General features: G+C 45.5%; 1 protein-coding gene across 1 annotated transcript in view; it reads right to left on the reverse strand.

The window, feature by feature from the left end:
- Positions 1-16,132, reverse strand: part of LOC308484478 (protein NKG7-like) — a 102,736-nt gene that overhangs the window by 7,371 nt on the left and 79,233 nt on the right. The gene's annotated exons all lie outside the window — the stretch shown is intronic.

Raw genomic sequence — 16,132 nt, forward strand, 5'->3', positions numbered from 1 at the left:
ATGTTGTGTTTATTTCATTTATTTTTAAAATCATTTTGCACACAGCAGTCACTGAGAGAAAAATTAAGCATGTGTAGTGGGTATTTGTTTTTCCAAATACTTCCATTTGAGGTAAATTTAGAAAGCTTACTCAAGGTGCCTCCAGACTGTGTACCCTAAATTTGGGGTTGCACATAAATAATGTGGGTTAAAGCCATCTATTAACCTGGGGGGGGGATCCATTTTTAAAAATAATAATAATAAAGAAATCAGGGTTATAGCCAATGTTAACCTATAACATAGGCTCATTAATTTCGATGAATCTACTCTGAATGGAATTCAGTGGGGAAAACCCAGACTTTGTGTGGTTGGGGAGGAGTGCTGGGAAATGCATTGACAAGTGAGAAATGAGTGAATTATTACTGGGAACACATATAAACATTTGACAAACAAATCAGGGCGAAGGCAGGATGAATGCTTATTGTAATATGACTCCCCAAGAAAGATCAGGATGGATGCTGAATGATCTAACCTCCACATAAGTTTTCTGCAAGTACATTGGGAGGAATAAATAGGCTGTGTGTGGGAACCTTCTGTTAAAGAGAAAGTCACATCCAAGAAGTCAGATTCAAATGCCAGAAGAACTGCTTTTCGCCCAAAATTTGCATGGGGGAGAGAAAGAGCCACATGTCAAGGGATGGAGACGAGAGAGGTTCCATTGCTTCCTATGACTTTGCAGGGAAGTCTGCTGGGAGCAAAATTAGACCTCTTGATTCTAAATCCAAACCCACACTTTCACCCTTATAACCAGGCTTCAGAATCTCTCTCTCTCTCTGTATATATATATATATATATATATATATATATGTTTTCTTGCGGCCACAAGGTAAGCAAGATAAACAGAAGAATCACAAAAGTCATTTGCTCCTACAAAATATACGAAACATAGAGGCATATCATTTAATTCATAGACCTTCCTTTTAGCTTGATGAATAGAAGATGCCTGGCTGACTCATTCTTTATCTTTAACCCAGCTACTGAAGGAATAATAATATTGTTCATCATTATGGCAGATCAAGTTGATGGACTATGCCAAAATGGCAAAAATGACTGGAAGGATCAGAAATCAGGAAGACCAAAATTGTAATAAGGAATGGGGGAAATTTATAATCTATATTAAAAACCATTGTAAACAGCTAAAACATTTTTAGTGGGATTGGAATAACAGTTGTAGTTTAATGCTGAATTTTGGACACAAGGAAGATGCAAAACATTTGGATTTTTATAGAATACGCAGGAGGAAAGGACTAACAATAGGACCCACAAATGGGTGGAGGGAACTCCAGGAGATTCTGTGGAATCTTATTTCTGTATTGTATATTTATATGTTATTGTAAATTTTTAATTTGAAAAAACAAAATAAATAAATTTACATAATAATTATAATAATGTTCATCATCATTCTTATCTGGTAATAGCAGCATACATTAAGCTAATATGATACTTTAATCATCCTTCCCCCACCAATTGGAGTTTCTTAACCACCTTGCCAGGCTTATAACAATATCAGTTTTGTCATTAAAGTTGCCATACATCCGGAATTTCCCAGACATAGCAGGTATTCGGTTCATGTCAGAAGTGTAGATCTCAGCAAATTTCAGTAAAGATAGCTCAAATTTCAGGAAAGATAGCTCAAAAATCCTTAGGGATTTTGCAAAGAAAGATCAACAACTTTGGACAAAAAGACAAAACAGAAGTTCAACAACTTCTGGGTCTGTGTGCCCCAGGTGTCATCTGAAGTGGATGTACAGCCTTTTCTTCATGCTGCTGTTGACACAGCCCTATCCAAGGCAAAAGCCAGCCCACCTGTCAGGAGAGAAAAGGGGCTGGTTAGGGCAACAGGGGGAGCAGAATAAAACTCCATCCAAGAGATCTGGACTGCTGACCTCGCTTCCTCATCCATGAGGTCACAAACTTGCCGCTCTAGAGGGCAAAAATATATTCTCTTCCACAGAACTACAAGGTGCATTTTGAATCTTCTACAGGGAACACACACCTGCATTCATCTGTGTTCAAATGGACACACTGTAGAGCAGCCCCAAACTGTTCTGAGTTAAATAACGCAGCAGACTACTCTACACAAAGGTAAACCTTTAAATAAAGATGTACATTTCCAGCATTTCCCATTCAACAAATACTCACCAGTTATAAGGAAGAGAGGAAAGGTGGCCCAGCCCAAGCCAAAAGCCCATCCATAATACCAGGAAGAACTGCTGATTACTGCTGCTGTCTGCCCTGTGTAGATGGCCATGCCAATCATGACACAAAGAGCTAGGAAGAAAAATATATTAGGATATCAAGCTACTTGTTAGTTAAATCCTTGATGCTGAGCTGGAAGCTACAGTTAGTGCAAAATGGAGAGGATCAACTACTCATTGAAGTATAATATGACTGACATATATACTGTGGCTGAAAGAAATGCACTGGCTGCCAATCAGCCCCTGTGCAAGGTTCAAAATTAGTGTACAAAGCCCTATGCAGTTGTTTGGCTATCCTTTTACAGTATGTGTAACATATAATAAAAAGGTAAATGTGCCATCACTCTGCAGTTCACTTGAACAGAGACAGGTGGCGATCAAATATAGAGTGTGATGAGAGGTGGTAGATGGGTGGTCTAAGTGAAATTTAGAGGGACAGCTGGAACAGGTGGCAGCCACTGCCCCGCTCTGCTGGCTCCTCTGCCAACCACCTGAGTGGCTCATACTCCCAGGATCCAGAGGCACAGATCTACCAGCGGTCCAGCTGGCCATCTCCCAGTGTTGTTATTCCTGCCAGGCAAATTCCTCAGCCCAATTGGCTGTGGCAGCATGAGATGAAAGAGGGAAGGTTTTAGAAGCATGCCATACTCAAGAAGGGAAGTGTGGTTTTCATTCAATGGAAGCCACTGCTCCCCACAGTGTGGCTTTTGAAGCAACCCCACACGGCTGCTTTCTTACTCCAACATAGCAAGTGAAAAGCAGCCGCCCTGGCAGGGCTATGAAAGCCCTTGCATCCTCCTCCCTATCTTTTGTAACTCTGAAACTGGAGGTGGAGAGTGGGGAGGGCATTGCTTTGCACCCTTAATCAAATCCATCGATTTCAGTGGGTCTATTCTGAGTATAACTTAGTTCTGCCAATAGCGTTTTGTGAAATTGGGTTCTCCTCCCAGAGACCATGTGTTGCGGTGAAGTCACCACAACTGACTTTCTGTTTCTGAGGCAGCTATGTTTGGATTGCCACAGCTACCCAATTGGTCCCTTGGAAGCATGGGACCTGTTCCGGCCAATGGGGTTGCAGAAATTGCTTCCAAGGGATAGATATATACCACTGTACATTGTGTTGAGATTCTTCTGTTTCGCTTCATCCACCGGATCACCCACCCACCCTCCCTATACAGTGGTACCTCAGGTTAAGAACTTAATTCCTTCTGGAGGTCTGTTCTGAAACTGTTCTTAACCTGAAGCACCACTTGAGCTAATGTGGCCTCCCGCTGCCACCGCGCCGCCACCACACGATTTCTGTTCTCATCCTGAAGCAAAGTTCTTAACACAGGGTACTACTTCTGGGTTAGCAGGGTACTGATTCCTGGGGTTTCAGGGGCTTGGGCGTAGTGTGGACGTAGATGTTCAGAACCCCCATGATACCTGCAATGAGGCTGGCTATAGCTGAGCTCTTGGTCTTGGAGATGGAGCGAAGTTGGAAGGAAAAGAAGTTGCCACAAAGGCAAATGCAAGAGATGGCTCCAGCAATCACACCGAAGAACATGAAGGTTCGGGTAGCATCAAGGTAAGCTTTCAGGAAGGAAGGAAGGAAGAGAAAGAAACAAGGTTAAATGCATCAACAAAAAAGTATTTAAATACATTGAGGGCACGATTTCCTGGTAGTCTGTAGTAGCTGAAGCTGGGTGCAGGGCAGAGGGTCAAGTGAAGTCAGGAACAGGCATACAAGCAGGGAACCAGGGTGGGTCAGGAGCTCAGGCAATAAAGCAGGACAGGATTCAGGCAGGAACTAGCAACCAACAATGTTGCTCCCGCAATTTGGGAATGGAGCTGGCTGGCTTTTAACTGCAGCTCAGGAGAGGCTGGAGGGTTACCGGACCCAGAGGCAACCTCAGCTCCCTCTGACAGGGCTGAGAGTGGAGCACCTGCAGGCAATGGGTCCTCCATCACCTCAGGAGCCAGAGCAGACTCAGCTGATGCCTGCACCTGAAGATCCAGCACAGGTGAGGACCCTTCAGGCTCATGCCCCAGCCCTAGCTCAGCTGGTTCTGGAGGCGGGGAATCCTGTGCAGGCTGGGATCCCTCGGGTTCAGCATCCGAGTCTGAATCCCAGGCCATCACAGTGCAATCCAAAGCACTCCCAGGATCCTTTGCAACATGCAAGATTGTATATAAGGTAGGGGCTTCTTGGCAGACAAAAAAAAAATGGCTTCCTGACAACATATATTAAAAATCAAAGGCAAGAGGGGTTTTTTTGTGGAAAGTGGGGACTCATGTACACTGGTCAATTATAACGTTAAAAATATGTTCTTAAAATGTGACATGAGAGGGCACCGTAGAGCAGTGATCCGTTGTCAATGGTAAACAGCATTGGGAGCTATATTTTTTATAGTGTTTTTATAGCATTTTTCATATCTGTGTAGATCCAGCCTCAGTGGTAAGAACTACCATCTCCTTTTAATTTTTAGCTACCCATCCACAGCAGCCATTTTGTGCTGGCACCCAGGGTTGAGGAAGGATCAACTCCCCCCCCCCCCCACTGCATACCTTAGAAATGAACATCAGTTCAATCAGCTTTGGAATACCCGCACCTTAAGTACTCCTAGCACAAGACAGAGAAGAACTTACCTGGTACTTCAAGTATAAATAATGAAAGACAAGTATTCAGTGGAGACATAATACGGCAATCTACCCAGAGGCCACTGTTCTCCTTGTCATTTTGCATCCAGTAGTCTGAGCCCAGGGCGATGAGGAGGAGGACAAGGCTGATGAAAGCACAAATCACAGCGCTGATCTGCAGTATATGCATTGTGAGAACGGTCAGATCGAAGACTGAGGAGCACAATAGGGATGATGAACCTAGGGAAAGGAGACATCCACATTATTCCACATCAGTTGCAGTTTATGTTCAGGTGTGCTTTAAAGATGCACATGTGCTCAGATGCCTGCAGCAGATTGTGCTATCCTGGACAGAAGAGGTTTTCAGGCTGCACAGACTATGACAGGCATTTAGAATTTATATGTTCTGAGTTCTGAGGGCAGTTTGCAAATTAAAATGAACCTGGGACCTCCTTCCCCACCCTGTTCCCCACCTGCAGTGGCAGACACAGAGAGGCAACGGGGTGCTCCCTCACCACTCCCGCCATCACTCGAGACAAGCGCCAGCTCATTCTCCTTCCTGAGCTCAGTGGTGGCAGCACTGGCAGGGGAAATAGGGACAATGTGGGATCAAATCAGTAGCCAGGCAAGGCAAGAAACCATGAATTAAATATAAATCATTAACAGATATAAAGGAAAGAGGGGGCTTCGCCTTGCCAGATCTGAAACTCTATTATGAAGCCTCATGTTTATGTTGACTAAAAGAATGGATGACATTGAAAAATACAGATATATTGGACAAAGAAGGATGGGACAACAGATACGGAAGGCATGTTGGATGGCACGCATATCTAGGTTACGATAAAGCAAAAGTACATAGGGGTATTTTAAACCATGTAATTCAAAAATCTCTATGCACAGTATGGGTCAGATATAAAGACTTTGTATATATAAAGACACCTTGGTGGCTTTCACCAATGGAGGCCTTTACAGTAAAGAGAAAGAAATATGAAACCAAATTAGGCAACATATAGAGAAATTCTAAAAGAAGAAGAAATCCAATTAAAACTGGGGGAGGGGTTTGAAGTAATTAGACATTATTGCATGGACTGGTTACAATATCATCAATTAAATGATGTGTTTAAATTAGATAAGAAAATTGGATTTGAAAAACAAATATCAAAATTAGAAAAGGAATTATTACAGAACAAAAGGAAAATATTATCAAAAACATATAGATTATTGCTGGATTGGGAGGTAGAGGATGGGGAGATCAAAAAAGTGATGATCAAATGGGCAAAAGATTTTGGATATCCTATCCAGATGGAGGTTTGGGAAAGATTGTGGTAAAAAGACTAAAAATTCACAGCCTGCTATACAATAAAGGAAAATTTCATGAAAATGCTGTATAGGTGGTACATGACCCACAGCAAATTGGCTAAAATATATAAATCAAAATTAAATGTTTGCTGGATGTGTAATCAGGGGGAAGGAACAATGTACCACATGTAGTGGGGTTGTGATAAAATCAAAATATTTTGGAATACTGTTTATGACAAATTAAAAAAAAAATGTTTAGACAAACATGGGGGGGGGGGGTGACCCTGAAGCCTTTCTCCTAGGCATTATGCTGATCAATATCCCAAAGGATAAGAAAAAGGCGTTCTTGTATGCTACAACCGCAGCAAGAATGTTTATTTGCAAAGGAATGGAAAAGGGAGACTACACCAACAATGGGAGAATAGCAAAATAAACTGTGTGAATATTTGGAATTGGCAAGAATGACAGCGACAATAAGGTATCAACCCTACCAAAAACTTTTAAAAGAATGGGAATGTGTAAATTGCTATTTGGGAAAGCATTGTTCTCAGATCAAACCCTTGATATGTGTTGAATAAATTTCACAAAGTCACAATTTAGATAGATATATTTTGTAACATAAGCATAATAAAGTTAAACAACACAATAGAAAAGAAAAACATGCTGTAATGAGGTGGTGGGAAGTCACTGGGGAAGAATAATGAAAAATATCTTGTTTATAAATATGTATAGTATGTGTTAAAAATAAGAATTCGACTATGTATATGACTAACAATGGAAAAATCTAATAAAAAGCATTTTAAAAAACAAAACAAACAAATCAATAGCCATGTTTTCAGGATTCATGATTCCAGGATTGTCCCTGGACAATCGGGGCACTTGGAAGGTATGGTGGTGCTGGAAAAGAGCCTGGAAAGCCTTTGCCCATCAGTATAGACCAGGGGTAGTGAACTTTTTTATACCTACCACCCACTAATGCATCTTTCTTGATGGTAAAATTTTCTTACAGCCCACCAGTGCTCGATGGAAGGATTCAGCTTGTGCCATAGAACCCCCTACCACCCACCTAGAATCCTGAAACGCCCACTAGTGGCACCGCTCGAACGCCACATGGGTGGTGGGATCCTTGACTTGCATCTGCAGTTGTGAACGGAAGATTCTCCACATGCGGCGGCAGCACGATGGCTGCTTGCACCGCCAAACTCGGGGGGTGGCGGGGCAAGCTCCCCACCGGGTGCCTTCTTGTCACCCCTCCCCAGACATGGCACCCAAGGTGCTCCATCCCCCCGCCCCCCTTGTGACACCACTGGCTACCACCACCTCCCTTCCCCAACCCCAACCCCTCTGTAGGTTTGCTCAGCCTGATGGCACACCAACGTTTGCTGGTGCACGGATCCAGAGGTTGGGAATGGGTCTCTAGGTGTGGCCCTCTGTTACCGCCTAGTAACTCCAGCTCTGGTTGACAAGCTGGTGACTAATTAACCTATACGATTTCTCCAAATGGGTCTCCTTCACTTTTTGATGCTGGTTGCCTGCCATAGAGCAATAACCGAAGAAATACATTTGTGAGTTTTTGAAGCACTTTTATAACTTTGCATGCAGCTGAATGAGCAGTGATAGGGGCTGTTGGCGGTTTCGTATGCCTCGTTCCCATAATCATTCACAGATATTTTAAGAAAAGAATTCTATGCCTGGTCTGGTCTGGGGAATTGCAGTCTGGGGAGTTGCAGTCTGGTCTGCGGAGTTGCAATCTCTCTCTCTCTCTCTCTCTCTCACACACACACACACACACACACACACTGCTCTCCTTCCCTCTTCCCTCCTTTATTGCCTCAAACTACAATTGCCTAGCCTAGCCTAGCCATGCCCCACTTTGTTGGCTGATGTAATCAAAACAGAAGGGCAAGCAAGGGGAAGAGGGAACCAAATAAATTGTTATCTGTTCATTCAGGAGTCATTTCTGTCCATGGTGCTTGGCTCATGACGAATAACAAAAGTGACCAACATTCACTCAATTTTCCAGTTCTTCCTGAAACAAAGGCACACATCTAGTCTGACCTAAATATTTCCTCCACTACAATCTTTTGTCTGCATAGTCACCATCTATCTTCCCCCATTTTTTTCTGTGTAACATAGGAAGCAGTCTTATACGACTCACCATTGCTTCACCTGGCACAGTATTGCCTTACTCTGACTGCCAGCAAATCTCCAAGGGCTCAGACTTTTCCACGGGAATCTGCTACCTCTTCCGTCTTTGTCTCCAGATGTCAGAGACTGAACTTTCAACCTTCTGCATACCAAACATGTTCTTTACCTCTATTTTTTCAGTCCCCTCTTTTTGCCTTTTATGGTTTCCCTTTTGCCATGTTATTGAAAGGGCACAGCTTAGTGGCAGGCTCTAGCTTATATGGCCGCCTCCTCCTGTGTTCTGTAACTTAGTCTTTGTCTCCAGACATTAGTGAGCAATTGTGTTCTCCATGCTGAAGCTTCATCTGTTGATTTCTGAACACAGAGGCAGCATTCATGAGTATTAGGCACTGACGGTTACAACCTCCACAGACTTGTGTCTGGTTCCTCTCTAAAAGCTTTATATCCTCTGCCCATTACTGCATCTTAGTGAGCGAAATATGCCTTAAGTCTGATCCAGATGGCCGTTTCTATGAAGTCACCAAGACTTTTTCTTGTCCCATGCATAGAAGGCACAGGTCTGAGCCCGTTCCCCCTTTTTCTGCTCCTTTTCCAGGGAAAACTTGCTCTTTTGCTTTAAACTGAGCAAACGGCAAAACAGCAATCCAAAGAAAACCCAAATTGCTGTTTGCTCTGTTTGAAGGCTAAAGAGTTGTTTTTCCCAGGTGAAAGCAGGAGGACAAGAGGAAGTGTGGATAAACCCTCAGTTTTGCTGGATTGAACCCCTCGGTATGTAAGCTCTCTATCAACCTATCTATCTGGGACTGGTGGCTTTGCCTATTTCCAATGCATGGCAGCTTCGTGGGCACTTAAGAGATCCATTCTGTACCATTTTCTGTAGATAACAAAAAGCAGCAAGATTTCACATCTAAATTGTATGCCCTTTCTCCTAAAGTACACATTTTGTACTCATCCATCCCACCCAACCAAATATACATTCTGTATGCTCAGAAATGCATGTCTGCCGTAAAATGCACATTTTTGTACTGGAACCGAGCCACAAAATTCAAAGACATGTCTAATCCAATGGATAGCTGTGCTCCAGTCCGCATACAAATCCAGGACTGCTTCACTTTAAAAAGTGGATCGAAGAAATGTATCAGCAAAGTTGGCATCGTCAAAATTAGAACAAAGACGTTTATATGTAGTCCAGTGCAAAAATAAAATAAATTGCTTTTAGTCCCTCTCATTTGTTCCCTGTATCAAAATTCACCAACCTTCAGCTACTGAAAAATTTCCCTTTCCCTCCCGCTTAAATCTAGAGATGTTTAATCCCACCTGGCTCAGAATGCCTTCCTCTTTTCTTCAGGTGAAGTCTTCACTCTGGAACAAGGGCCAGGCATGCTCTGACTCCACCACCCATGGGAGTGCACTTTTCCCCTCTGCAGAGGCGGGGGAACCTATTCGGAAGGTCCGCCCCCAGAGGCTGATGGATCCAGTGGGATTCCAAACGGTTCTGGGAGGTTTTCTAGCTGATATGACTGGCACCCATGTCGAAGCTCTGGGTGACCTCTGGAACACCTGAATGGCTAGGGCTATTGACACAATCGCTCTGAGAGCCCTCTCCCACTTTGTGAAGCCCGTTTGGCCCCCTGGTATACTCCAGAAGTTAGGACGAGGAAACAAGCTGGGAAACGGCTTGAACGCAAGTGGAGGAAAGATAATAATAATAATAATAATAATAATAAATTTTATTTATATCCCGCCCTCCCCAGCCGAAGCCGGGCTCAGGGCGGCTAACAACACTAAAATAGTGCAACATCATAAAAACATCAAAGAATTAATTAAAATCAAAATTGATGGCAACCATAAACTAAAGTATTGTAAAGATTGCCAAAGGAGGGAGTCAGGCTGCGCCCTGACCAAAGGCCTGGTGGAACAGCTCTGTCTTGCAGGCCCTGCGGAAAGATGTCAAGTCCTGGAGGGCCCTTGTCTCTTGTGACAGAGCGTTCCACCAGGTTGGAGCCGCAGCCGAAAAAGCCCTGGCTCTAGTTGAGGCCAGCCTAACCTCTCTGAGGCCTGGGACCTTCAAGATGTTTTTATTTGAAGACCGTAAGTTCCTCTGTGGGGCATACCAGGAGAGGCGGTCCCGTAGATACGAGGGTCCTAGGCCGTATAGGGCTTTGAAGGTTAAAACCAGCACCTTAAACCTGATCCTGTACTCCACCGGGAGCCAGTGCAGCTGGTATAGCACCGGATGAATGTGATCCCGCAGCGAAGACCCCGTAAGGAGTCTCGCTGCGGCATTCTGCACCCGCTGGAGTTTCTGGGTCAGTCTCAGGGGCAGCCCCACGTAGAGCGAGTTACAATAATCCAGTCTGGAGGTGACCGTCGCGTGGATCACAGTGGCTAGGTCAGGGCGAGAGAGGTAAGGAGCCAACTGCTTAGCTTGGCGGAGATGAAAAAATGCCGCCTTTGTTATAGCTGCAATCTGCGCCTCCATAGAGAGGGAGGTATCGAAGATTACACCCAAACTCTTAACGGACGGTGCTGGCACTAATTGCACCCCCGCAAGAGATGGGAGTTGCCCCCTCAATCCCATATCGTCCCGTCCCAGCCAGAGGACCTCTGTCTTCGAAGGATTTAACTTCAACCGGCTCCCACGTAACCATCCAGCCACAGCCTCCAAGCATCTGATCAGTGTGTCTGGGGCCGAGTCAGGATGGCCATCCATCAGCAGATAGAGTTGGGTGTCATCAGCATACTGATGGCAGCCCAGCCCAAAACTCCGGACAAGCTGGGCGAGGGGGCGCATAAAGATGTTAAAAAGCATCGGGGAGAGTATCGCACCCTGGGGCACTCCACACACCAAGGAGTGGCGGGATGACAGTTCCCCCCCAAGCGCCACCCTCTGTCCCCGACCAGAGAGAAACGAGCGCAGCCATTGAAGGACTGTGCCCTGGATCCCCACGTCGGCAAGGCGGTGGTCCAGGAGTTCGTGATCGACCATGTCGAAGGCTGCTGACAGGTCTAGAAGAATCAGCAGCCCCGACCCGCCTCGATCCAGCTGCCTGCGGAGATCATCTGTTAGGGCGACCAGAGCCGTCTCGGTCCCATGACCAGCGCGGAAGCCGGACTGGAATGGATCCAGAGCCGATGTTTCATCCAGAAACCTACCAAGCTGTTCAGCAACCGCTCTCTCAATCACCTTACCCAGGAATGGAAGATTCGAAACTGGGCGGTAATTGGATAGATCTAAGGGATCTAATGATGTTTTCTTTAAGAGCGGACGCACCACTGCCTCCTTCAGTTCCCCTGGGAATGTCCCGGTGCCAAGGGACAGATTGATGATATCCCCCAGGGGGGCCCGCACCTCGTCTGGACACGCTCTAATCAGCCAAGACGGGCACGGGTCGAGAGGACAAGTGGTGGGCTTTCCAGCTCGGAGGAGTCTGTCCACATCGGCTGGGGATATCCGGTCAAAGTGGTCCAATACCGGACCCGAGGACAGTCGAGGGGCCTCCAGTTCCTTTATTGTATCCAAATTGGCAGGGAGGTCATGGCGGAGCGACAGGACCTTCTCCGCAAAAAAGCTCGCAAATGCCTCACAGCTGTGTGTCAAATTATTATTTAAATTTGGCTGTCCTTCGAGGGACGTTAAAGACCGAATTACACTAAATAATTGTGCCGGGCGAGAGCTAGCGGATGCAATGGAGGCCGAGAAGTAGGACTTCTTAGCGGCCTTCACTGCCATCTCGTAGGTTTTCATAAAAACTCTATAAGATGTTCTTGAGGCTCCGTCACGGGCACCCCGCCATACTCACTCTAGCCGTCTGAGGTCCCGCTTCATTTTCCGGAGCTCCTCAGTAAACCAGGGAGCCCGGTTTCTACGGGGTCGCAGAGGGCACTTAGGTGCGATCTCATTGATGGCTGCCAGGAGCTGGGTATTCCAGCCCTCAACAAGCTCAGTCAATGAGTCGCCAGGGGGAGAAAGGTCCCGCAAGGCTTGACGGAACCTATCAGGGTCCATCAGCCTCCGCGGGCGAGCCCAAATCGGCTCGCCACCTAAGCAGGGTGGGGGTGGAACATCAATCCTGGCTTTCAGAGCATAGTGATCAGACCATGGCACCTTGATCGAAGGAAACATGATCACATCTATACCGACACCAAAGATCAAATCCAGCGTGTGGCCTGCTTGATGTGTGGGGCCCGAAACAAACTGGGAGAGCCCTAGTGTCGCCATGGAAGACACCAGGTCCAGAGCCTGTGAGGAGGGAGTGGCATCGGCATGGATGTTGAAGTCACCCAATACCAATAGGTTAGGGAACTCCAAGGCCCAGCCGGCCACCGCCTCCAGCAGGCCTGACAGGGTGGCTGCTGGTGCGCTAGGTGGCCGGTACACCAGCCAGACAGCCAAGCTCACCTCGGAGCCCCACACTAGGCCAACACATTCAATGCCGGGGATCGATGGCGGTGGTAGAGCCCTGAAAGAACAATCTTCCCGGATTAATAATGCCACCCCTCCCCCCCGGCCCACAGTCCGTGACTGGTGGAGGACGGAAAAACCTGGGGGCGCCATCTCTCGTAAGGTAACAGTATCCCCTTCGCGCACCCAGGTCTCCGTCACACAAGCCAGGTCGACCCCCTGCGAGATGATGAAATCTCGCATGGTGGCGGTTTTGTTGCCTATAGACCTGGCATTGCACAACACCAGTGACGGAGGTGAGTAATCCTTGCTCACCCTACCCTCGTCTCTCGGGATGGGGCGCAGATTGGAAGGGGTACGAGCATATCCGTATCTCGATCCCCTTCGCCTATGACATCTGCCCCCACCGCCATACCTCCCTCGCCCCTCCACAGTAGGAATCCCAAGCCTCATACTCGCCTCCATTTACAAAATACAAAAGCAAACAAACAAACAAACAAAAAACGATCCATATGAATGCAACCAAACACTGGGACGCGGGTGGCACTGTGGGTTAAACCACAGAGCCTAGGACTTGCCGATCAAAAGGTTGGCAGTTCGAATCCCCGCAACAGGGTGAGCTCCCGTTACTCGGTCCCTGCTTCTGCCAACCTAGCAGTTTGAAAGCACATCAAAGTGCAAGTAGATAAATAGGTACCACTCTGGCGGGAAGGTAATCGCCATTTCCGTGCACTGCTCTGGTTCGCCAGAAGCGGCTTAGTCATGCTGGCCACATGACCCGGAATCTGTATGCCGGCTCCCTCGGCCAATAAAGCCAGATGAGCACCGCAACCCCAGAGTCAGTCACAACTGGACCTAATGGTCAGGGGTCCCTTTACCTTAGAGGCAGTGAAGGCAGCAAAGAAGCCATACTTTGCTGCCTCCATTGCATCCTCATTATGTCATCCAGCAGAGCTTTTCTGGGGTGTATGGGGCCTTTTACATCCTGGCCCAAAGGAGGTGATAGAACCAATGGCAGCTCTTTGTGACTTGTTTGTGAAGCATTTTGAGAATAAAATCACTTGCATCCACCCAAATCTTGGCTCTGCTGTTATAGCAGATGAATCTCATTGTGAGTGGCATCTGCATCTGCAGACATGTCCAGAGCGAAATCTACACTTGCTGGTTTCTGCAGATCAAACCACAGGAGGAAGCCAGGGCATTAATTATTATCTCTTCCTGGGAGGCTGACACTATTATAAATAGATCTAACTGCTAGGAGCAGGGTAAGGAGTGGAGGCAGTGGACCAGATGTCTGGCCCATCAGCTTGAGGTACCCAAACCTGCTCAGATGCTTTCCTCATTGTAGCTTCTTTATTATAAAATCATAGAATTGTAGAGTCATCTAGCCGCAAGGGTCATCTAGTCCAGCCCCCTGTAATCTTTGGCCCAAATGGGACTCGAACCCAAGACCTTGAGATTAAGATTCTCATGCTCTACCGACTGTTCAGCTGAGTCAAGATTAATCCCTTTTCTTTTTTTGAAAGGTTTTCATTAAAGCTTGCGGGGGGGGGGGCATGGAAAAAGTAATATAAAACAGTTTCCATCAAATATGAAGCATCTTTTTTAAACATAACAATGAAAAGAAAGATAAGATAGAAGAAACAAGAAAAGAAAGGGGGTGGGAAGACTTTTGGTGCTCAGTCTATCAGCTTTACAGGCTTATGCAAAACCCTTGCTCCACAACAACGCTCAACTCTTCTACTTTCCGTACTTTTTAGTCGTCAAACCCAGATATCACAAGTTCATTTTCCTTTTCATGCAAAAAGTCCATAAGGGTTTTCCAATCATGAGATTATTCCCCATTGCTGAGGAACAAGTAAGCCACCCCAACCTCTGCCACCACCCATTGCTAAATATTGTTGTTACTGTTTGTCAGAATAATTAGGCTCTGCTAATTGTATCCTTTTAAGAAATGGAAAACAGCACACTTGAACATGACTAATGAGTGAGTCATCGAGGCTTGAGCCATAGCTGTAATGGAAAAAACTGACAAAAGAAGGCAGAAAGAATGAAAAAAAAATATATACTAGTGACTCATTCCATGAACACTGGAAAAGAAACCCAGCCAGATGGGCGGGGTAGAAAAAATAATTAAATTAAATTAAATTAAATTAAAATTTATTTCATATTCATACCAGAAAGGACGTAACTACAGCCCACTCTCAACACTCAGAACATTACAGAGGGATCTCCTGGGATAAATGTTATACCATGTTTTTTGCCGTATGAACCTGTACAAAACTGATTTACATCACAATTTTATTTCTTATTTAAGACATTTCTACACCGCTTAATCATCTACCATTTCAACCAGTGGCATTTAAAAAAACACAACTTACGGGATACAGGTATATAAAACAATAAAAGATGTATCATAAAACCAGCCACTATCTTAAAATGCCTAACAAAACAATAAAGTCTTAGTCATGCACCTGAAGTTCAAGGAAGTGCCTGCATATGTAATCTTTGCTGGGGGGAGAGCTTCACTTCCTTGGGCCCACTACAATGAATGTGCCACTTTTAGAAGCTCTGCTTCCCATGAGTTATGGAGACACTCCATTTTACAAATCTGCACTCTAATGAAGCAAAACAGGGAATGAGAGGTACTTTTATAGGGGTCCTGTGCCTTTGCTCCCATTTCATTCACAAGTATTTTGAGATCTTTCAGATTGATGGACATTTTGGCTGGGTGGGGGGTGGAGGACACACATTCCTGAGTGTGGGGACTTGCACCCAACTGCTCTCTTCCCTCCTTCTCTCATTGGAATCTGTATTGTCTTGAGCTGCAACTATCCTACACCCAACTTTGGTTTGCCTAGGAATTGCAACCTAACCTAATCGTGTCCCCCTCTGCTGGCATATGGAATCGAAACAGAAAGGCAGGATAATATGAGAGGAAGATATATTTTTTAACCCTGTAAACAGTGCCAGATTTACGTATAAGCTGAACAAGCTATAGCTTAGGGCTCCACTCTCTTGGAGGCCCTCCCAGAAAATTTAAAAGGAAAAAATATGGATGTACATTTCCAAAATATAAGATAAAAAATAAAATAAAACCTATATACAGCAACAATGTTTTGTGTTGTGTAGGCTCCTATGATGTAAGTAATGGGCGCCGCCTGCTAGCCTGCTCCCTAAAATATCACTGGTTTTCTCATTTCTATATGCAGGGTGCCTACATTCTGCATGGACTGTTATGTGCAAATGGCTTTAGATACCTATTAGGTCCATAAATTACCATAGAGCATATATTCAACACAAAAACCAGTGACACTGTGTTGTTGACGAAGGACAGCTGGACATAAAAAGGGTCCCATTACCTTCAGTAGCTTAGGGCCTCATCAAACCTAAATCTGGCCCTGCCTGTAAAAGAACCTGCTTC

This window comes from Podarcis pityusensis (assembly GCF_964106645.2).
Source record: "Podarcis pityusensis genome assembly, chromosome: 8".
Classification (NCBI taxonomy): Eukaryota; Metazoa; Chordata; class Lepidosauria; order Squamata; family Lacertidae; genus Podarcis; species Podarcis pityusensis.